Below are 25,996 nucleotides of genomic sequence, written 5' to 3' on the forward strand. Positions count from 1 at the left end.
ACAGGCATATTGAACATGGCTCTCCTCCCAGCTTCACTCATTTGGCTCCCGTCCTAGAGTCTTTGTCAGTCCCTTATGCTATCTCCCCATTTTGGTTTCACTAATGTCTAGTGCATTTAAAACAAACAAACAAACAAAACTTCATTAAAACATTTTTTAAAGAATTTTTTCCTTGGTTCTACCAAATCTGTAGTTCAATTGTTGTAAAAGCAGTGAGGGACAGTGAAACTTACCTGGGGATCTTTATCCAATTACACAAATCTTTAAATTCTTCCCAAATTTCTGAAGTGATATCACTATATTACACAGAGAGTTACTAGGTGTAGATGAAGAATCAGATGAAATTAGGAAAAAACTTCCCAGGTGATTTTGGTAGGCCCATTTTTCACATCACTCCACCCCTCACTGCCATCGTCCTTTGGGAATCACGAGTGTTTTAATTCTGTATTTCCCAAACTTGGTTGCATAAAAATCACATGAAGAGATGAAAAACAACAGCAACAACAAAATCAAAAACTCAAAACAATGTTTAGGCTCACTGTGATGTACTAAATTTCAGTCTCTGGAGTTGAGGCTGGAAACCTGGACTGTGAATAGCTTACAACTAATTCTGATGTAGATTCACTACTTTTAATGAGGCCTGTCCCCCCAGGAAAACAGCTGGGTAAAATTCTCACTCTGCCATCTTTGGCTGAAGGTCCTGAGGTCTCAATTTCAGAGCTGTGGTGGGAATCACTTCTAACTAAGTCTTTTATCATATCTTCCTCCCTGACTGTGACTCTTTCACTTTTAAGAATTTGTGATTTCATTGGATCCTCTTGAATAATCCATGATAATCTCACTGTTTTCAAGTCAGCCGATTAGCAAATTAATTTCCATCTGCAAACTTAATTCTCCTTTGCCATGTAACCTATTTACAGGTTCTGGTGACTAGGACATGGAAACCTTTGATGTCCACTATTCTTCCTATCACACTCCTTATAAAATGGATAAAAATTATTTTGAAAATTTCGTTATGGGTGTGTGTTCCAATGTGTGTCTGTGTGTGTGTGTAGGGGGGCGGTGTGTCCATGTCCTGATACAAAACATAATTTTTACTATGGGTACAAAACAAAACCAAACTACCGCAAATACGTCTATTGATCCACCGGCCTATCTGTCTGTCATTTACCTTTCTATTTTTCTGTCTTTCTGTATATATAGAAAACCACTAGGGTATTATTTTAACCTTTTGCTTTCTTTCTTCACATCTAGGTTTTTTCTGAAGAAAAAAAAATATGTGAATTCAATTTCAGTAGTAGTCTGAAATAATACAGACAGTCTTCTTTAATATGATAGTCTCTATATAGTAAAACTTGTCTATTATATGTAATTTACAAAACTCTCTTTGTAAATAGAGTACAAATAGTTCTTAAACTGATTTACCCTTGAATTTGGAAATTAAAAGTAAAACAAATTTACTTTCAGATTGATTTGAGGTTGTATGTAATGTGAAATCATTTGAAAACATCAGAATTAATATTTCAATGGGAAGAAATAAATACATTTAATATCACATACGTATTAGCTAATAAAAATGTGTTTTCCAGTGATGAAGACAAAATTAAAACCATCAAGATCACAAGTTTTATTATTTACTACAGGGAAACATTCCATTTTTATTTTATTATGTATCACTAGATTCAAAAGAAAGTTACTATGTGGATAAATACAAAGGGAAACATAATTTATGTAACATGATGAACAAATTTTCGGCACTTATCAAAAAATACCCAAATTTGATATTTTCAAGTAAATATTATTTTGTAAACTCTGAATAAAATTAAAGTTATAAACAATGGAATATTGACATTCAACTGGTATGCCAGGTTGCTCTGGTAAACGTCAAACCCTTCACAGGTTTCTTTTCAAAGAGATCCATATGGGAAAGTTAGTTTTGATATAATTAAGTTTATATACTCTTAGAGTTTAACTGATCATAGAAAATATGAACCATGCTGTGATATTAAAAGGTGTACAGTTTGCTGCTGACAACAGTTGGCAGAACTTATATCTTAAAATGATTGAACACTTACTGAAAGCTTAAGAATATTTGTCATTCATGTGCTTAAACTTAAGCATTTTCTCACAAAGAGCAACAAAAAGGCAAATAATGTTTAAAGAAAAACTGTGAACTGAACACAAATTAATATAGATTTAACTTAATCATAATTGCTAACTTGTTTAACTTGTTTAACTCTGTTTCTTCCTTGAATTCTCTTCAGTGTGCCACCAGAGAGTCTTACTTATTTGGGAAAAAGAATGTGTTGCAGATAGCAAGTGGTGGGAAATCAAAGGCAGAAATGCTAACATTCAATTCAGAGAATGGGGAAATGTCATATGCAGAAGTATGTTTCTATCTACGATCTGTAAGTCGTATCATTGACTTGAATATAAGGCCAGCAATTAGGACAGTAATAAAATTCTCTTTTTCATTCTGGCTGAGATTTAACTATTTTAGTTAACTTTGGAAGCACAGCCATTCCATGGCTGGAATATCTGTTGAATTACCAGTGTTGTTGCTTTATGCTGTTGAGTCTAATAAACCCATAAGCCAAAGTGAAACTGTGCACAAATGCCAATTTGACATCTATCGCAAGAATTTAGGGCCAAATACGTTAAGGGCTGCCCATTTAGTAGTAGCTCGCGTTTATTTGGAAATTGCTTTGCCAAGATCTATGTGAGGTGATTAATGTACGTTGTCATTTAATTTTCACAGAACTATTTTTACTAGCATTTCAGAGATGAGAGAAAAGGAAAAAAAATATATATTTTTCTTTTTATATACTCATAATAAAGGCTGGACCAAGATTTGAAAACAAGAACTGAAAAAAAAATTGTTACATTTTGATCATTACGCTCTTCTAAAAGTGTAAAGCAAGTATGCTAAAAATAAAGTACAAATAGTTCTTAAATCTGCTTTACCTTTGAATTCAGGTATTGAATGGATGTAATTGTCTTTCTTTTTTTATTTTCCAGCTTTATTGAAATATAATTCGCAAATAAAATTGTGTATTTTACAGTGCATGACGTAATCTTTTGTTATACATATACGTTTTGAAATAATTACAATCAAACTTGTTAACATAACTATCATCTCACATTGTTACCTTGTGTGTGTGGTGAGAGTACTTAAAATGGACTCTCTCACCAACTTCCAAGTATACAATACAGTACTATTAACTGTAGTCATCATGCTGTACTTATTCCTGAACTTACTCATCATTTTTTTTCAATTCAAGTTTTATTTAGATACATATGCAGGTTTATTACATGAGTATATCGCATTCAGGTAGTGAGCATAGTAGCCAATAGGTAGTTTTTCAACCTATACCCTCTGGTCTCGCTTCCCCCTCTAATAGTCTGCAATATCTGTTGTCCCCAAGTTTATGTCCATGTGTGCTCAATGTTTTGCCTCTACTTATAAGACAGACCTGCATGTTGAACATAAGTCAATATAGTATTTGGTTTTCTGTTCCTGCATTAGTTCACTTAGGATTATGGCCTCCAGCTCCATCCATGTTACTGTAAATGATATGATTTCATTCTTTTTAATTGCTGTATGGTGTTCTGTGGTGTACATGTACCACATTTTCCTTATTCAATCCACCATTAATGGGTACCAAGGTTGATTCCATGTCTTTTCTATTGTAAACAGCATGGCAATCACCTTACTTATTACTGCAACTTTCTACCCTTTGGCCAATACCTCCCCATTCCCTCTACTACAGTCCCTGGTTGCCACACGTGTACACACAGAAAGAGAGACAGAAAAACCCTCATATATATGTAAGGAGTCTATACAGTTGATTAGCTGGCTGCTGATCTGTCCATGTTGTAAGGAAACTATATGGAATACAAAAAAAACAAAAAAGTTACTGCCGGAAAGTAGGTGGAAAATTCTCAAGAGCTCCCACAGACTTATTGACTTTTTATGTTCTCATCAGTAAGGTGGAAAGACCTCCTACTACATGGAGTATCAAGCAGAAGTAGGGTCCTCAAAGAGTATTGCCTTCATAGTGAGGGGAAATTAGCCTCAAGCTAAAGACCCCTCTGGATTCACCCTAACAAAGTTTAAAAGTAAGCTTTAAGGTTCCAAACTGAGTCCAAGTAACTCAAGTACATTGCAGTAAAAGCCTCATACTCTTTGAAGAAATACAAATATATCATCTAAAAATATAAATCACAAAATCTGACATCTAAGAAAAGTGATCAGGCATGCAAATATACTAAATATAATCCATAATCAAGATAATATTAATTAGTAGATACATAAGAATAAGTGACAGAATTGTCAGATAAAGACATTGAAAGAGCAATTATAAATACCACATATTCAAAATATAGGGAAAAGCATGAACATAATTAAGCAAGTAAGGGAAGTTATAGAAAGATCCAAATTAAACTCCTGGAGATGAAAAACATAATATCTGATAAAAATACACTGGGTGGAGTTAACTGCAGATTTAGCATCAATGAAGAAAAGATTTAAAAAAAATACATTTGAAGATATACAATAAACCAGTCCAAATTAAAACGCAGAGAGAAACACGTCTGAAGAAAAACTGAACAAAGTATTATGTGAGGAAAAAATCAAGCAGTTTACTTTAGATGTATCTGGTGTCCCAAAAGGAAAGGAGAAATGGGTTTGGGTGAGGAAGGGGAAGCAAAATATTTGAAAAGCTAATAGCTGAAAAGTTTCCAAATTTGATGAAAAGTATAAATTTATAGTTTCATGAAATATAATGGACCACAAGCAAATATGCATAAAAAACACTATAAAAGTACACCATAATCACAGCAACGGAGCCAAAGAAGTATGCCTAAATGTGGTATTTGATTCTTTCATATACGAGCACAGTATATCTTTCATAATGGTAGAGTGTACAGGGGACCACCCAAATTATCTTTCATATTTGAATCAGTATTTCAGGTATCAGAACACTGAATCCTAAGAAACTCTATTCAAGCAAGAGGCCACTTTTTGCCATATACGTACCCCATCTAGATACATACAGATATCTGCTGTTTTCTATTCGCTAACTTCAGTAAACATGATATCACCAATGCATTGAACCAACATGATGTTCTATGGCATGATGAAATGATCAGTTTCTCTCAGGAGAGTTGATATATACTTGAGAAAAACAGAAACGAGATCTGCTGTCCCCGTCTACTGAAAGCAGAATTATTCTATTCATTTGTTTGAAGTAAAAATTATTCTCCAGTTAATACCTGTGTACCATTTTGTCCTGTGTAAATACCATATTCAATTGGAGGCATTATCTAATGTTTAATTAACTTACATTAATTTTTCAAGGAATAAATATCTTTTTTCACAGACAAAACAACTGAATGAAAGGATCTTGTAATAAGTTTCACCAACTTTTCTTTTATTTAAGATTTTATTTAGGCAGTAATCTTTGTGATATACCTGGAGATTTGGTATTGTTTCAGGCAAGCCTCTTTAAACAGAAAATTAGGAACTATTTCTGTTGGCATAGAAATGAAATATTTTGTTTGCAGTATAGTCAGAATTATTGAAAATTTTGTAAAATTTTACAATTAAAATTGTAAAATGTCAGCTTTACAATTCACAAGTGAATGTCTTAACTATTTCATGAAATGCTTTGTAGTCATTCTACATTTACTTCAGAAACTTGTTGGATCAAACTCTAGGTCTTAATTTTGTCTGTATGAGCCCTGGAGCTTAAAAGTTTAAGAGATTCTCTTCATGAAATCGTAACAAATCTCTGGATCAGTCACTATCCCTGGAGATAATTTAAAGTGTATAACCTGGTATTTTATTTCTGTTTTGCACAGGACAGCCTACCTTGTATCTACCATACCTATCATATTTTACTATGTCATTTGTCGTTCTACCTATTCAAGTTGTTTTCAAAGGGCAATTTATTCTAGCTGAACACAAATGATAATGTCAGTAATCAGGGTTTAGCTCTATGTAGCATATGGAACAACAGCTTCCTGTCCTATAACGTCAATCAGATTCTCACTGACTTCAATAAAACAGATTACATTCCCATCCAAAAACATCTATTACATAGACGTACTTTTGGTACCAAACACAATATGAGTTGCAGGCAACAAAAACTACACTTTAGCTATTTTAAATAAAAATGGCTTTAATATAAGGTGTCAGATACTTAACAAATAATGAGATGGGCTGCCAGAGCAAGGCCTGAACTGAAACCAGCAATGACTCCCCCACAAATATGCACTTTGGCCCCTGAGGACACTGCTATATCTGTTAATAAATCATGATGCTCATTTCTAAACTGTTAGCTCCAAAGTTAGCCACTTTCATCAAAACCTGGGAATGACGAATGGATCTCTACAACAGCTGGTTGTGGGAACATAATGCCCTACATGGAATTTGGGAATTGGGAAGTTGGGTCTGTTAACTTCGGTTATAGGAAAATGCTACTTTAGCTGTGATATGGGGGCAGAAACTTCCTACCAAAACAATCTGCTTCAGTAGATCCTTCATTGCTCCAATAAATCCTGTTAATACAACACTGCCTAGTGTACTTAGACAATGCTGCTTCTCAAATCTAGGAAAAGCACCCAGATCTACCAAGGGTACTTCTGATTCAATGATTTCAGTGAAATCCTGGATTTTATTTCTAGGATTTTATTTTTAATTCTGTTGTTTTACATGTTTATATAAATAGAAACCATTTACCCACAGCAGTTTTTAAAAAATATGTCCATCCATAGAGAGCATTTATGAAGAGTCTGGATGCAAATAACTGGATTGTCTTCTCCATCCGTGAAGACAACTTTGTGCATATTTATGTTCTGTAGTTTATACCATTTAATATATTTTTGTTTATTTTCCAAATATATCGTTCATAAAGTACTTTAACAATACTAAATGTTCTCTTATAAATCACATAATAATCTCACACCATGCACTCACCAAGTTTAGATATACATACCTCAAGGTGGAATAGTCCTTCTAGTTGACAATCACCATCACATTTACTTCAACTCAATTCTGTCCACTCTCCTCAAATGAGCCATATTTTTATTATTCCTAAATCCTTACCTCTTTTCACAACCCCTTTCACTAATTCCAGATAAACGCTTAAAGCTTCTTATTACAAATATCTGTTAGAAAAATCACAGTAGCTCATCAAAATCAAAATGTGTCATCTGAATGTGTCTTAGTTTAAAAAGTCAGCTACTGTTGTAGCATTCTTTCATCTTGATTAATGAAATAACTATAGATTATATTTAAACAAAATCCTGACAGCCATATTTGCCTTTAATTCTCCTTGTCTCTTTGTTCTTCTATTAGATTTTAAAGTCCTTATTTAAAAAGATATATTTATTTATTATATGCCATATTCACTACATTTTATTGTAATTATATGTTGCTGTGTCTCTATTTCCAACTGGACTGTGACGGTTGATTATTTCCAAACAGAAGCATTGGTTCAATATTATGGTTTATTTATATTTATATCACCAGGATTCATTTATTGAGTGCCCAACATAATGTTCTAAATAAATAAACCAACCAATACAAACACACATTTTTCTTTTATACATACACATGCATAAATGGAGTCTTAGAATAAAGTAGGTGGAAAACAGAATTTCATGCAGTACATTGAATTTAAGTAGAAAGTGAATACATTTCACGTGTGTTTTAAGTTAATTCTGCCATTTTTTAAAAGAGAAATTGAGTAAGACATTAAATAACAACAAAAATTTTAGGAATTATAACATAAAACCTTTTGTGTTTTGCTCACTACAGGTTTTGTCACTAAAGAACTAAATGTAAGTAGGTATATGTACACAGTACAATGATAGTATCTACTCAAAACTGTATTTGGTAATGGACATATTGCTCTCTTGAGCAACAATTTTAGCCATGCCTAACAACACTAATTTGCCAGAACCATACTAAAGATCGACTAAAAGTATCAAAACATTTGGAGTCTAGTTGATATATGTGATTATGAGTCCATTTAAACTATCATAGAATAACAACACTGTTTTTTAACAATACAAATAAGGCAAAAATGTACACAACAACATTTTATAAACCAAAATCAAAGTGGTGATCTAATTTGGTGTGGCCTATGTCAAAGTTTCATTCAGGACTCCAAAGAGGGAAAATATTTGGTATCATTCTAAGAAACCAGGCACTATATACTTGAGAGGAATAAAACCTGGAAAGCAGGCAGAGAACCAACTTATTTATTCAATTATTTATCCAATAAATGCCTATTAAATAACTTCTTCGTTCTTGGGAAACATTTAAATATCAAACTGATCAATAAGACACACAAAAACTCCTATCCTTTGGAGTGCAAATGCTACTGAGGGGACTGCCCAAAAACTGGGAACAGAATTAATATTAAATTAAATAGTATGATAGAAGGTGATGTGAGCAATGCAAAAACTAGAGAAAAGTAACAGGGATTAAAAGTGTCAGGTAGGTGTGTGCCGAAACTTTTGCAATGTGGCAATTTAAATAGAAGTTCCAGAGAACAGTTCACTGGGAGGGCAACATTTGAGTAAAGATTTGAAGACACTACGATGGTTAACCGTGTGAATATATGGAGGAATGGTATTCCAGGGAGAGGGAGAATGGAATACAGAAGTCATGAAAACAAAATTACATAAGAAAGCACTGTAAGGAGGACACTAGCTAGAAAGGGATGGACAGGTGGGAGTAGTAGAGGAGGTCAGAGGAAACAGAAGGGATAGTGTGAAATAATTGTCTAAATAAGGAAGTATAGGCTGTGCAGGGGCTCACGCCTATAATCCCAGTACTTTGGGAGGCTGAGGCGGGCAGATCACTTGAGGCCAGGAGTTCGAGACCAGCCTGGACAACATGGCAAAACCCCATCTCTACTAAAAATACAAAAACTAGCCAGGCACAGTGGCACATGCCTGTAGTCTAAGTTACTTGGGAGGCTGAGGCAGGAGAATTGCTGGAATCTGGGAGGTGGAGGCTGCAGTGAGCTGCGATTGTGCCATTGCAATCCAGCCTGGGCGATAAAGCAGGACTCCATTAAAAAAAAAAAAAGAAAAAAAAAAGGGGAAGTAGTAGCATTGTCAGACAATATTAATGCTCAGTCAATATTCATAGTCATAAATTTAGAATGTGGCTAATCAGTATCATCTTGTATTTGTCCCAAGCCACATTCAGCCGGGCAGGTGAAGATGTGCAATAGATGAAGAGCTAGATTTCATCAGGGTTGCAGTTACTACACAGTCAGATCCATAATACATAGAATACAGCCTACTCAGTGGCATTCCCCTTTCTGACCCAATTTTATAACTCACTTATTTGAGCACAAGACAAATGAAAATCTATTTGAGAATAGCAAGTGCCTTCAATATAGCAAGAAACAAATATCTTAGAAGCAATAAAAAAGGTATTTCCCTGTGAGCTAAGCTACATACTTTCAAAATCCACTGAGCTGAAAGTTACAGAAATTGGATTACTATTGAAAATTGACAAAAATAATATAGTATTCCGAAGGCACTATACAGTTCAGAATTATATAATTTCAACAAAGTGTTTGAGATGAATAGAACTTTCCCCCAAGAGTTTATTTTGCTGCATTGAAATTTTATTAAACAGATGATCAGCCATAACATAAAGCTATAAAATATATTCTATGAAAGGAATATACATAGCACTTCCTTGTGAATTTTCTTTAAATGGCCAAATAATTTATTATTATTAGTTCAAGTGATGAGGGATTGTAATCAAATGTTACAGAAGTGGATAACACAAAATCTGTAACTTTTCTTTCCCTACCTTTCCTTACTAATAATGTGTCATACGTTTGAATCCTATTTTCTTCCCATTATGTCTACAGTTAAAAAAAAACCCTCTTCTGTAAATGAGCATTATGATTCTCTTCTGAACTTCTTAAACTTAAGCCCATCTATGATGCTTCCAAGTTAACAGCATCATGCCCTTCCAAAGCCATAGAAACGGTGGATAGTTACAACCACCCAACTGCATTTTTGCATAGAATATATTGTTACCATGGCAACAGAGGACAACAGCAAACAGCAGCACACTGGTAAGTTCCCTGAACTTTAATAAATGGCTCTCTTTTATTTAGTGCTACATTCATTGCCTATACAAGATTTAAAAATCAACAGGATGCTAAAATCTGCAATGCCCATATAAAATTATTTAAAAAGGCCATTTCTTGCTTCCACAATTTTGTATATGCCTTGCAAATTAGTGCTTTTCAGTATTTACATGACTTATCACTCTACAAAAACATGACTGGCTGAAATAGAAGAGTAGTAAATAGAAGGCAATTTAACATGAGTTAGTGTCTCACTATTTCACATTTAGTTTTGTTAAGTATATATGTGTGGGCACACCTCTCTCTCTCTCTGTAATTCTTATCTCTAGGATCTGACTCCATCAGACAAAATTATTTTTTTCTTTTAAACTCATTTTTAATGAGATTTCTACCTCCATTGAAAATGAAACCACATTACCTAAGGCAAGTGCTCAGTATCATTGTGCTTGATTAGTCATCAAAGTCATATAGTTTGTATTTATAAAACCAGTAATTAACACTTAAAATACCTGACTCATTTCACTCATGGAAAATATGAGTTATTCACATTTTTAGTGAAAACATCAAAATAAAAGACTACCATTCTCTCAGACTTCAGTGTTTTAAAATTCTGTCATTTAAAATTGTCTAACAACTCTTTTTTCTACCCCTCACATCCCTCTAGTCTTTATCAGGATGTTTTTATTTATTTATGTATTTATTTATTGATGTGTTCCACTTCTAATTTTAACCAATAATAGGCTTTATTTGTGCTGGAATAATGACTTCCTGTCTTGACATGGTAGGTCTTGATCTTTGATTCTCAGGAACAAGTTGACAAGCCTGGTATGATTTTGTATCTCTTCTTTGTTCTCTAACTCCTGGCTGTCCAAAACACATGACACGTATTATTTCAGACTGTGGTGAGTCTGTAATCATGTTTTATTTTTCTGGCTTTAAAAAAGGCAGATCTTGAAGTTCACAAAAATATTTTTTAGATAATAAGTTTTATAGGCTGGGCGTGGTGGGTCACGCCTGTAATCCGAGCACTTTGAGAGGCCAAGTTCAGGAGTTTGAGACCAGCCTGATCAACATGGCGAAACCCCATCTCTACTGAAAATACAAAAATTCCCTGGGTGTGGTGGCGTGCAACTGTAGTCCCAGCTACTCAGGAAGCTGAGGCAAGAGAATCACTTGAACCCGGGAGGCAGAGGTTGCAGTGAGCTGAGATTGCACCGCTGCACTCCAGCCTGGGCAACAGAGTGAGACTCTGTCTTAAAAATAAAAATAAAAAGTTTTGTTAAGATAATAATTTACATACCATGCAATTCACCCACTTATATGTACAATTCACTGATTTTAGTATATTTACAGGTTTGTGTAACTATCACCACAGTCAGTTTTAGAACATACTTATCATCTTAAAAATAAATATGAATATAAATCCATATTTAGGAAGTTACGGGTGGTTGGCCACTATGAATGATCTTTAACTTTGTTGTAATAGCTGCTTTGCAACATGACTCTGCAGAAGTGTACTTTATATAATCAATTTTCAATTGAACTATATTATTTATAATTGTATTTACTCTCGTTATGTTAATTAGATGTGTCAAAATTGCAGATTTTAGTCTATTTTTTCTTTTGATTTCCTAATGACTAGTTTCAAACTAAATTTTATTAATCAATTTTGCTTCTTTTTTTTTTTTTTTTTTTTTTTTGAGAGGGAGTTTCCCTCTTGTTGCCCAGACTGATGTGCAATGGCATGATCTCTGCAACATCCACCTCCTGGGTTCAAGCGATGTTCCTGCCTCAGCCCCCTGAGTAGCTGGGATGACAGGCGCCCACCACCATGCCTGGCTGTTTTTTGTATTTTTAGTAGAGACTAGGTTTCGCCATGTTGGCCAGGCTGCTGTCGAACTCCTGACCTCAGGTGATCCAACCACCTCGACCTCCCAAAGTGCTGGGATTACAGGTGTGAGCCACCACACCTGGCCAATTTTGTTATTCTTTGTATTCAACTTCTTAAGTTGAATCAGTCTATTTATTTTCTTCTTTCCATAATAATCTACTTTATAATATTTAATTCTAAATTGTTGCACAGTGTTCAACCAAATTGCTATAATTACCCTCATTTCTTAATGTAGGCCATTTATACAGTTTATAATGTTATGATTTTATAATAGATACTTCTGTGCACATTCTCAAAGAAAATGCTAAGCGTTTATTACATCATCCCTGGAAACCATATATTCCAGAGGGCTCACTACAAGATGGATAAGGAATATCTGACCCACATTCGCATTCATTATGTGCATTCACTACCATAATCCAGTTTTAGGGCATTTTTCATCACCAAATAAAATCCTTTGGGCCCATTTACAATCCCCATTCCCACTCACAGTCCCAGGTAGCCAGTAGTATATTTTGTATCTCTTTTGGGCATTTCTCATAAATAGAGTTATACAACAAGTATTTGTATGTGTTTGAGTTCTTTAATTTAGCATTATCTGTTCATGTTTGAAAAGAAACACCTCAATTTGGTTGGGAGAGGGGATAATTTTAAGTTTAGTAAGACAAATCAAAGGCTCTATTTTGAGGATCTAGACAGCTCCCATTAACATATAAAATACTTCTATTGTCATAGAGTTATATTTCTGCAGATTATGTTTCTTTTTAGAGTAAGTGTGTGTTCGGTGGTTTTTGCTTTGTTTTGCCCCTATGGGGGAGGTCTATCAGTCTCTGGATTGCTTCCTATTATGTCCTTCCTGAGCCATTTGTACTTAGGTAATTTGATTAAAACTTTACATGTTTAGTGAAAACTCCAGCATCCTACCCAATTACTACAGATATCCTGGGGAAGACATACTTAATGTTCTTGTTTCATTTAAATATACATATTGCACTCTTTTGATGTTGGTCAAACTCCCTATTTTGTTTTTTTTTTTTTTTTTTTTTTTTTTTTGGTGAAGTTTCCCTCTTGTTCCCCAGGCTGGAGTGCAATGGCACGATTTCGGCTCACTACAACCTCTGCCTCTCAGGTTCAAGTGATTCTCCTGCCTCAGCCCTCTGAGTAGCTGGGATTACAGGTGCCCACCAACACACCCAGTTAAATTTTGTATTTTTAGTAGAGACGGGGTTTCACTGTGTTGGCCAAGCTAGTCTCGAACTCCTGACCTCAGGTGATCCACCCGCCTCAGCCCGCCAAAGTGCTGGGATTACAGGCGTGAGCACTGCACCCAGCCCAAACTCTGTTTCTTCAAGTTAAAATGAATTAACCACTAGAGGTGAGGTAGCTTTATCTGATTGGGGAGAAAAATAAAAGTGGTTCCATGGCTATGCATCACATTCGAAAACTAAATGTTAAATGTTGTGTATCCAAATTATTAAAATACATTGGTCCTTATCTCCTCCAGGGAATATTGCCTTTAACCATGTTAATGGGACTATTCTACCTTAATAAATAATTTTCATCTCTGCTTCTTTTAAGATTTTATTTTGTTGTGCTAAGAAGAGCTAGTTACATATTAAGTGCTGAATTTATATTAGCATTTGCCATAGTTCTTTGATGGTTTTTACTCATTCCTGTCATGATTTGGTGCAATTATGTCGATAGCAAAAAAAATGTCTTACCATGAGAGAAATTCTGATGTCATCTCTTAAGATACTTGTCTCCTACTTCCTGGCTCTCTCCTTCACACTCACTCACTCCCTCTTGCTCTCCCTTTCCCTGCTCACAAGTCCGATGATAACTTAGACTATAGTTGTTGCTATATGGATTAAACCCATATTCAGAATTTTCTGTAGTGAAATACGTTGCTTTTAGAATCAGAATGCTATGTTTACCTACTTGTGTCAAATGAGGATATATAAAACAAAAATTTCTAAAAGTTACCAATTTAAAAATCTTCAATTAAAAAAAAAATGACATGAACTTCTCCTGCCTCTTCAAAACAGGTATTCTTGAGTCAGAGTTTCCATCTGAATGGAGTAAGCACAGAAGATCTCGGTCTACTTTTTTGCTGGTCATAGCAATATCATCTTGCAGACTAATTGCCTCTGGTCAGTGGAAATTAGGTTGAGGCCCTTAGGATCCTTCCCCACAGCATTCTTGTTCTAAAATTCTGCTGAACCCTCCCTTGTTTCCCAGGAGCTACTGACATTCATTCTTGACCTTATTTCACAGGTTTAAACAACTTACATGAAGTTTCAGTTCATGCAAATACAAAAGATGTTTCAGAATTAATGTGGCTTGTAAAAGGTTTGAAAATTATTATGACTTAGATTTGAATGAAGCAATCTAATGTAAAAATTAAAGCAGAAAACAGGTCAAAGAGGCCATGTGAGTGTAACATTACTAACATACATTACAATGGGGAAATAATAACTTTGAGTTGATGCTGAAGTACCGTAGAAGCACAGATCAACTGAGAAACACAATTGATTTGGATCATGATGTTTTAAATTATAATCCTTTTATTTTCATCAAGGAAGATTTTGGATTAGAAACAAAAATTTTATATAACATTAATTGTTGTTGGAGGAAAGTAGTGAGATGTATGTTTTTGTCATATTGGTAAGTTTCACCATTATAGCAAATATTATATTTTAACATAATACTAACATACAACATTTGTGAATATATGTGAGATACTAATGAACATGCATGCCTTTTTCATCATTCCATGCTTATTTCAAACACCATGTTAAAGTCAAGTGATGCCAAAATCTGTTTCCCTACATTTTTCTATGTCCTTTGAAAAGCTTGGCAATTCTCATTTTCAAGAAGAAAATTTAACCTTACCAAATATAAATTAGGCATTGTATTTTCTCTGAGAAATTACTTCAGAAAGTTTCTCAATGTAATTAAATGAATTCTAGAAGTCAGGTTATGTTATTCAAGACTTTAAAAAATATCTCTTATGTAAATACATATAAATGCACTCTTTAAAATACAGTTGGCCCTCCGTATCCCTAGAGGATTGTTTCTAGGACCCCCCTGTAAATACCGAAATCCAGGAATGATCAAGTTTCTTATGTAAGGTGGCATAGGATTTTTATATAATCTCGTTTTCTCACATATACTTTAAATATCTCTAAATTACTCATAATACCTATAACAATGTAAATGTTATATAAATAGTTGTTATGCTATATTGCTTAGGGAATGATGACAAGAAAAAAAATTCCTCGTATTTGTTCAATGTAGACACAATCATCCAATTTGTTTTCCAAATATTTTTGATCTGCAATTGACTGAATTCACAGATGTGGAATCCGTGAATATGTGGCACGGACTGTATATAATTGCATTATCCTTTTAAAAGTGTGAAATGTGGGTAAAACAATTAGCTAAGATATTTCTTGTGTTTACATGAAGATCAATACTTCAAAAGTTATTACAGTTTATAATAGTTATTTGAGAAGATTTGACTTGAATTTAGGAAAGGTGTATGTTAAGCTTAGATCTGAAAGTCTTATTTTAACTTCAAAATTAAAACATTATCCTCTTCCAAAGTAATGAAATCATAGCCTTTCATCATCAGCAAAGACCTGAGAGATTTTCTCGGAGAAAATTTAGCTACCAAATGTCCTTACAGAGTTGACATTCATGGTGATAATCTCTGTATTACAGTTGCATTCTTGGTACTGCCTTCCTTTAGGTTTAGGTATTAACCATATACTTATTTCATAATTAAGCTACTTTTATTTTCCATGATCTGGAGTAATCTATGGAATGTTTGAAAAATCTGATATTTGATAGTTTTGCAAAGTTCCCTGTTCCTTCATTCTATGCTTTCTTGAGCTAAATTTATGGTTCCTTACTCTGTTAATTCTGTCAAGAAAACATTATATTAATTTTCCATTTGGATTTACTCTTTCTCTATTTATTACTTAAAAAGTTTTTATGTTCATTTTTGTTGTTTTCTTTATTATGTTATTTTTATTTCCCTAGTTTTTGAGCTAGCCATTTAGTTAACTTATATTAATTCTTTCATTTTATTGATAAAATTGTTTAAGCATATAAATTTTCTCAGATTACTGTTTTAAATGTATCTCGTAAGATTATATATAATGTGTGTGTGTATGTATATATATATATTTACTTATTTATAGTTTCTATTAACATATTTTATAAATGCTGACATTTTAGTTTATAATTAATCTGCCACCCAAGACTTACTTAACAGAAAGTTTTGAATTTTCAGGTGGATGAACTTTTTTTCTATATTAGTATGTGTGTGTGTGAGAGAGAGAGAGAGAAAGAGAGCGACAGATGTGCTTCAGAGAGGAGGTAACATGTTAAAAGAAAACAATTCAAATAAAAATACAATTTAAAATATCATTGGCTGTGTTATTTAATTTTACTAACAATATATTGTTTAAAGACCATGACAATGTTCTTAAGATTCTTTTCACAATAAATACTGCATAATATCATTCTAGTTCCCACTGTTACAAAATATTTTGAATAAAACTTCTCATAGCATCAGGAAATGTAATAAATACTCTACTACAACAAAGAGATGGCATCACAGAATCAGAAGTATTAGAATACAAATGTTACTGAATTTAAGTTCTGGCAAGATGTCACACTTAAATACTTGAACAAACTTTTTGGTATACCCAGAATAACTGAACAAAAAAATTGTATGGATTATTGAGGCCAAAAATGTCAAGAAAATGCTCATTTGTCAGGGTAAGCCACTCTTGCAGACAGCATTTACCTGTGGCATCATTGTCACCTGATACTCCACAGCCAGAATGTTAACACGCCATATGCCAGAAGGAAGACTAGAGTGGAAAATCATACTAGAGATGTCTGCATTAAGCTCCAATTTGTGACAGGTTACATCTTAATGGTTAAACTAAGAAGAAAGTAATTCCTGTTCTGAAGACAAAAATAATTGACAATAATTGTCATTTTCTTCCTTGAATCTGCAAAATAGAAAGAAAAAAGATAAGACTATTCCTTGAGACTTTCTTATCATGAACTTGTATTTGCATTTATGTTGGGCTATAATTCACACTACTCGTATATATTGGAAAACCACATGCCTCTATGTGGTCTTTGAAATAATAAAAAAATAATAAATATTTGTTTGAGACATCCCTGAGTTAGTAATGATTGCACCTGCCAGCAGAAGCAAAGGAAATACTACCTGAAGAAATGCACTTAAATCCAGTCATCGAAGTATGTGCTTAACAAATACTCTCAGTAATTCTGAACTTATAATTAAAGAAAAAAAAGGAAAAGAGCATAAGAGAAAACAAGTCACCATGAGAAAGAGTTAGAAGAAACATATAACAAGAGAAGCAATTATCTAATATTTTGGAAAGATAATAGATATCAGCATAAACTTACAAGGAACGTAAAACAAGAAAGTGTAATGCAATTAAATAAATAAAGGAAAAATAAAAAGTATAATGAAGGAATAAAATATTAATATTACCAATATTCACCAGGCAAAGGCTTTCCCCTGTGGTTCTAGTCATCAGGCTGGCACACAAGTACCAAGCCTCTAGGCCAACCCCAGTGCCAACCTGCAAACCCAGGCTTTAGATCTCTGCAGGGACCAGGCATGTCTCACCACCAGCCTGGCCCCACTAGTCTCATCCTCCACACCACCCTCAATACAATTTTGGACTCTATGGACTCAGCCTCCAGCCCCTCCCCAGTGTCAGGCTTGTACTCATCAACCCCAGCTCCAGAATGGTCCTTGCTCGCTCAGGACCCAATCTGCACCAGTGTCAGGCCAGGTTCCACAGCCTCAAACTTGAAAGTAACACCTACAGCCAGCTCCAGATTCACTCCAGCACCAGGCTAGCCTCAGTGGCTTCAAGCTTCAGAAGAATCCTAACACCAGACTGAACCCCGGACCCCAGGCTGGAGCCCACAGACCCAGAATTCTGGCCTGTCTAACACCAGGCCAGCCTCTGCAGCCCCATGCTCCAACAGACCCAGGATCTGAAGACCAAGAGCTCACACTCATTGCAGTAGACCCCAGCATAAGGCCAGCAGGCATAGATGCAGACTCCAAGGCTGTCTCTGAGACCCAGGTTCCTAGTTGGTCCTCAAAGTCCCAGGACCCAAGCCTCTCCCTAAATATTCAGCATATAGGTCTAACTCAGAGCCATTCCAGCTCCTGGGGCACCAGGCTCCAGGACTGTCTCTGTGTAATCCGTCACTGGGCCCATCCCTGCAAATGGCTGGCAATTCCACATTCAGGCTTATGAAATAACCTAGTGCCATGAAAACTCTTGTCAATCCGGAATTTAGGATGGCCCCAATGAATACAGGATCCAAGCCTGCTTCTGCAGACGCAGTCAAAAGGTCCACCCCAGTGGCTGCTGGGATGAGACCAGACTCTATGAACCAATAATCTATGTCCATCATGGCAGGCTCAAGTTTTATGTCCACCTGCAATAAACTCAGGGTCCAGGGCCAACACAGCGGATCTAGGAGCTAAGTCTGCCCACCTGTTAACCCAGGCTCCAGACTAACCTGCATAAGAATTCCAGCAGCAAATTTCCCATAGACCATGACAGATAGGCTGCCCAGAATCTTGGAATGAGCTGACTGGTAAGTGACATTCCCAGCCAAAGCCAATATGCAAAGACTGGAATAAGTCCCTATTTATTCAAATGCATTGACAACAACACCACAGCCACAAGAACATGAACAATCAGGAAATCATGGCACAATTAAAAGAACAAAATAAAGTATGAGTCATGAATCCAAAATAAATAAATATTGATGATCTACTTGAAAAAATTGATGTAGTCATCTTAAAGAGGATCCCTGAGTTGCAAGAAAATATAGCTAGACAACTAAATGAAATCGGAAAAAAAAAAAAAAAAAAATAGCCAAACAAATGAGTTCAGCAAAGAGATAGACAAGATTTTTTAAAAAACAAAACAAAACAAATGGAAACTCTGGAGCTAAAGAACACCATAACCAAACCTAAAGTTTCCACAGAGAGCTTCTAAAGAGGACTTGATCAAACAGATGAAACAATCGGTGAGGTCACAAACAGGTCATTCGATATTACCCAGTCAGAGTAACAAAGAAAGGAAAAGAAAAGAAAAGAAAAGAAAAGAAAAGAAAAGAAAAGAAAAGAAAGAAAAGAAAAGAAAGGAAAGGAAAGGAAAGGAAAAGAAAAGAAAAGAAAAGAAAGGAAAAGAAAAGAAAGTGAAGTTTCCATGAAAATAATGGGACACAATCAAACAACCCAATTTACACATTATGGATATCTAAGAAGAAGCAAAGAAAGAGAAAAGGGAAGAAAACTGACTTTTAAAACGTTTTAGAAAGCTTTCCAAACTTGGGGAAAGAGTTAAATATCCAGGAACAGGAAGCTTAAAAGCTTCCCTAAGACTCAATCCAAACAAGACTGCACCAAGACATTTTAAAATCAAACTGTAAAAATCATGAAAGGAGATCCTGGTAGCTGTAAAAGAAAAGAAGCATCTTACACACAAGGGAATTCTAATATGACTATCAGTAGATTTGTCATCAGAAACCACACAAACCAGGAGATAATACAATAACATATTTAAAGTGCTGAAAGAAAACAAACAAATGAACAAAAAAATCTGTCACCCAGAATCCTTTATCAGCAAAGATCTTCAAAAATGAAGAAGAGATGAAGACTTTATCAGACTAACAAAAGTTGAGGGAGTTTATCACAAAAGTCCTACCTTACAAGAAATACTAAAAGGAGTTAGCTGAAAGAAAATGATACTAAGTAGTAACATGAAAGAAAACATATGGATGTATAAAACTCACTGGGAAAAATGAAAACATAGTCAAATTCAGAATACTATAATACTATAATGTTATTGTGTGAATCACTTACATATTTAGTATGAAGATTAAAAGTTAAAACTATTAAAAAATAGCGATAATAATTTGTTAAGGGATAGATCATATAAAAATGTGAATTGTGACAACAACATAAAATTGAGGACTTGAAAAGTACAGGTATTTTGTATACAATTGAAGTTAAGTATTTATCAACTTTAGCATATAACCTAGTATAACAAAACAACAACAAAAAAGCCCTATAATAGATACACAAAAGATAAAGAGAAAGAAATCAAAGCATACCACTGGAGAAAACCATCAAATCACAAAGACAGCAAGGGAGATAGACAAGAACAAAGGACCTACAAAATAGTGAGAAAACAATTAACAAAATGTCAGAAATAAGTCCTTACCTGTTGCTAATTACCTAGAATGCAAATGAATTAAATTATCCAATCAAAAGACACAGAATGGCTGAATAAACAAAAGCAAAACAAACAAACAAATGAAATCAAGGCCTAACTATATGCTGCTCACAAGAAAAGATTCACTTCTCCTTTAAGAACACACAGAGACTTAAAGTGCAGGAATGGAAAAGGATTCGTGTGAATAGAATGCAAAAGAGAGTATAGGTAGCTATATATTTATCAGATAAAACAGACTTTAAGCCAATAACTATAAAAACAGACACAGAAGAACATTATATGACTAAAACAAATAAATATATCAAGAGGATATAACAATTATAAATATATACGTACCCAACATTAGAGTGCCAAATATATATGTAAAGTAAATATTAATGGATCTGAAGAGAAAAATTGACTGATAAATAGTAACAGTAGGGGACTTTAATACCTTACTTACAGCAATGGATATATCATTCAGACAGAAAATCAATAAGGAAACTCTGCACTTTCTCACAAAATACTTTAATATAGTTGTGTCAGTAACCATTTTGAGGCCTGACATAACTTGATGGAAACCCAGTGTACTGTGTCACCTTTGTCCTGGTTATATCAACATCCCTCCTTGTGTGTTGTCTACGATATAACCCACTTTTTCCCCATCTCACTGACCCCAAAGTCAACACAACCTACAGCTATGGACAACAATGAAACCTAATGGTCAACACCAGTTGATGTAAAAAATTTCCTCTCTTTGTGTGTGTTATCTTTAAACTAGCCAATCCACAACCCCCATGGAAAAATCTAAGGGATAATGCCCATGAACCTTAATAAAGGTATAGTTCCATGGGGCCTCTCTTGCACTCCCCACCTGCTGGTTGAACTTCTTGCCACCTTCAGACTACCCATTGTCCTCCCTTTAACACTCCAACTTCTCTTGTACTTGTGCATAATAAATTTCTTTTGTTCATGCATTTTGGATTTACTTCCTATTTGTGTTTTACCTGACACACCTGAACCCAATTTTCTCTCTGGTGAGTTCTTCTAAAGAATGACTATTTTGGCTTATAGTCACTCTGAAGAAAGAAACCTGAAGACCAAAATAGAGAAAAATATCCTAATAGAATTACAACAAACTTGAACTACACGTTAGATAAAATAGGCCTAACAGAAACACATCCAACAGTAGTAGAATATACATTTTCCTCAAGAACACACAGAACAGTCTCCAGAATAGATCATATCTTAGGCTACAAAACAAACATTAACAAATTTAAGAAAATTGAAACATATCAAGTGTCTTTTCAATCACATTATCTGAAACTAGAAAAAAAAAACACAAAAATATTAGAAAATGCACAAACATATAAAAATTAAATAATATGGGAAGTCCATTCCAAGATGTCCAAATAGGAATAGCTCTGTTCTGCAGCTCCCAGCATGATCGATGCAGAAGTCACATGATTTCTGCATTTCCAACTGAGGTACCTGGTTCATACCATTGGGACTGGTCAGAAAGTGGGTGCAGCCCATGGAGGGAAAGCCGAAGTACGGTGGGGCATCGCCTCACCTGGGAAGTGCAGGGGGTTGGGGAATTTTCCTTTCCTAGCCAAGGGAAGCCTTGACAGACTGTACTGGGAAAATCAGGACACTGCCACCTAAACACTGTGCTTTTCCAATGGACTTAGCAAACAGCACACCAGGAGATTATATCCCATGCTTGGCTCAGTGTGTCCCACGTGCATGGAGCCTTGCTCACTGCTAGTCCAAGATCAAACTGCGAGGTGGCAAGTCGGGCTGGGGGAGGAGTGTCTGCCATTGTTGAGGCTTGAGTAGGTACACAAAGTGGCCAAGAAGCTTAAACTGGGTGGAGTCCACTGCAATTCAACGCAGCCCACCTGCCTCTGTAGACTCCACCTCTGGGGACAGGGCATAGCTGAACAAAAGGCAGCAGAAACTTCTGCAGATGTAAATGTCCCTGTCTGACAGCTCTGAGGAGAGCAGTGGTTCTCCCAGCACAGTGTTTGAGCTCTTAGAACAGACAGACCACCTTCTCATGTGGGTCCCCGACCCTATGTAGCCTAACTTGGAGACACCTCCCAGTAGGGGCCGACTGATATCTCCTATAGCCGGCTGCCCCTCTGAGACAAAGCTTCCAGAGGAAGGATCAGATAGCAATATTTGCTGTTCTGCAATATTTGCTGTTCTGCAGCCTCTGCTGGTGATACCCGGGCAAACAGGGTCTGGAGTGGACCTCCCTCCAACAGGCCTGCAACTGAGAGACCAGACTGTGAGAAGGAAAACTAACGAACAGAATGGAATAGCATCAATATCAACAAAAAGGACATCCACACCAAAATCCCATCTGCAGGTCAACATCATCAAAGACCAAAGGTAGATAAAATCACAAAGATTGGGAGAAACCAGAGCAAAAAGTTGAAAATTCTGAAAACCAAAGCATCCCTTCCCCCAAAAAATATCGCAGCTCCTTGCCAGCAATGGAACAAAGCAGGACAGAGGATGACGTCGATGAACTGACAGAAGTAGGCTTCAGAAAGTCGGTAATAACAAACTTCTCTGAGCTAAAGGAGAATGTTTGAACCCATCGCAAGGAAGATAAAAACCTTGAAAAAAAATTAGATGAATGGCTAACTAGAAAAAAACAGTGTAGAGAAGAACTTAAATGACCTGATGGAGCTGAAAAACATGGCACAAGAACTATGTGATGTTTGCACAAGCTTTAGTAGCTGATTCAATCAAGTGGAAGAAAGGGTATCAGTGATTGAAGATCAAATTAATGAAATGAAGCAAGAAGAGAAGTTTAGAGAAAAAAGAGTAAAAAGATATGAACAAAGGCTCCAAGACATATGAGACTATGTGAAAAGACCAAATCTACATTTGGTTGGTGTACCTGAAAGTGATGGATAGAATGGAACCAAGTTGGAAAACACTCTTCAGGATATTATCCAGAAGAACTTCCCCAATCTAGCAAGGCAGGCCAACATTCAAATTCAGGAAACACAGAGAATGCCACAAAGATACTCCTCGAGAAGAGCAACCCCAAGACACATAATTGTCAGATTCACCAAGGTTGAAATGAAGGAAAAAATGCTAAGGGCAGCCAGAGACAAAGTTCAGGTTACCCACAAAGGGCAGTCCATCAGACTAACAGTGGATCTCTCAGCAGAAACCCTACAAGCCAGAAGATAGGAACACTTTTACACTGTTGGTGGGACTATAAACTAGTTCAAGCATTGTGGAAGACAGTGTGGCAATTCCTCAAGGATCTAGAACTAGAAATACCATTTGACCCAGCCATCCCATTACTGGGTATATACCCAAAGGATTATAAATCATGCTATTATAAAGACACATGCACACATATGTTTATAGAGGCACTATTCACAATAGCAAAGACCCAAATGTCCATCAATGATAGACTGGATTAAGAAAATGTGGCACATATACACCATGGAATACTATGCAGCCATAAAAAAGGATGAGTTCATGTCCTTTGTAGGGACATGGATGAAGCTGGAAACCATCATTCTGAGCAAACTATCGCAAGGACAGACAACCAAACACTGCATGTTCTCACTCATAGGTGGGAATTGAACAATGAGAACACTTGGACACAGGGCGGGGAACATCACACACCAGGGCCTGTCATAGGGTGGGAGGATCCGGGAGGGATGGCATTAGGAGAAATATCTCATGTAAATAACGAATTAATGGGTGCAGTAAACCAACACAGCACATTTATACATATGTAACAAAGCTGCACATTGTGCACATGCACCCTAGAACTTAAAGTATATTAAAAAATAAATAAATAAAATAAAAAAATAAAACATTAAATAATATGCTCCTTGTTAACCAATATGTCATAAAAGAAATTTAAATTTTTAAAAAAATATATTGAGACAATTAGAAATGAAAATACAATATGCCAAAAGTTATACTGTAGCAAAAGCAGTTTGAGATGGAGTTTGTAGCAATAAATGCCTGAATAAATAAGAACAATTTCAAATGAAGAAGCTAGTATTTCACCTCTAGGAATTAGAAAAAGAAGAACAAACTAAGTCCAAAATTATAGAAGACATGAAATAATAATGAAATAGAAGCTAGAAATAAATTTAAAAAATCAATGAAGCTAAGAGTTGTTTTTTTTTAAAGAAAACCAATATTAACAAACTTTTAGCCAGACTAAGATGAGAGAAGACTCAAATAAATAAAATCAGGAATGAAGGAGACGACATTATAAGAGATACATACAAACACTCATAAGAAACTATTGTGAACAATTATATGCCTTCAAATGGGTTAACCTAGAAGCAGTGAATACATTCTGGGAAACATGCAACCTTCCAAGACTGAATCATAAAACAAAAGTCTGGACAGACTAATAACAGAGAAGAAGATTGAATGAGAAATAGAACATCTCCCATCAAAGAAGAGCTGAGGACCTGATTAACTTCATGATGAATTCTACCAAACATCCAAAGAACTAATACAAGACTTTTTGAAATCTCCAAAAAGATTGAAAAGTAGGAAATACTTGCAAACTCATTTTACAAGCATTATCAAAGGCAAACAAAGACACTCCAAAAAAATAAAATGATAGTCACTATCTCTAATGAGTATACATATGATAATGCTCAACAAAACATTAGCAAACTGAATTCAATGGAGCATTTAAAGGATCATTCAGCATCATCACATAGGATTTATCCCTGTTGCAAGGATGGTTCAACATACACAAATCGATAAATATGATATAAAACATTAACAGAATGAAAGATAAAAATCATAAAATTATCTAAATAAATGCAGAAAAAGCTTTGACAAACTTCAACATTCTTTTAAAATAAAAACACACAGCAAATTACATATAGAACAAATGCACGTCAACACAATAAAAACAATATATGACAAGCACAAAGCTAACATTATACTCAAAGGTGAAAAATTGGAAGCTTTTCCTATGAAATCAAGAACAAGACATGGATGCCCACTCTCAGTGCTTCTGTTTAATTTAGTGTTAAAATTCCTAGCCTGAGCAATTATGCAAGACCGAGAAATAAAAATCATCTGAATCAGAAAGGAAGTTCTTTGTTTGAAGGTATGTGATCTTACATATAAAAAACCCATTGCAGCCTTGAACTCCTGCTCTCAAACAGTCCTTCCACCTCAGCCTCCAAAACTGTTGGAATTATAGGCTTGAAGTGAGCCACCATGACAAAATGAAAATTAATACAGTTAAAATGTCCATATTACCCAAAATTCCAGTTACAATTTTCACAGAAATAGAAAAAAGTTATCCTAAAATTATATGGAATTACAAAAGACTCCCGATAGCCAATGCAATCTTGAACAAAAAGAACAAAGTAGGAGACATCATAAAATCTGATTTTAAAATATATTACAAAGCTACAGTGATCAAACCACATGATATTGGCATAAAAACAGACACATAGACCAAGAGAATAGAACAGAAAGCTTAGAAATAAATTTCCTTATTTATAGTCAAATGACTTTCAACAAAGGTGCCAAGAACAGGGAATGGGGAAAGGAATAGTCTCTTCAATAAATGGTGCTAGGAAAACTGGATATCCACATGCAGACCGAAATTGGACCCTTATTTTACACTTTGCACAAAAATTTAATCAAAA

Source organism: Papio anubis, chromosome 3 (assembly GCF_008728515.1).
Source record: "Papio anubis isolate 15944 chromosome 3, Panubis1.0, whole genome shotgun sequence".
Classification (NCBI taxonomy): domain Eukaryota; kingdom Metazoa; phylum Chordata; class Mammalia; order Primates; family Cercopithecidae; genus Papio; species Papio anubis.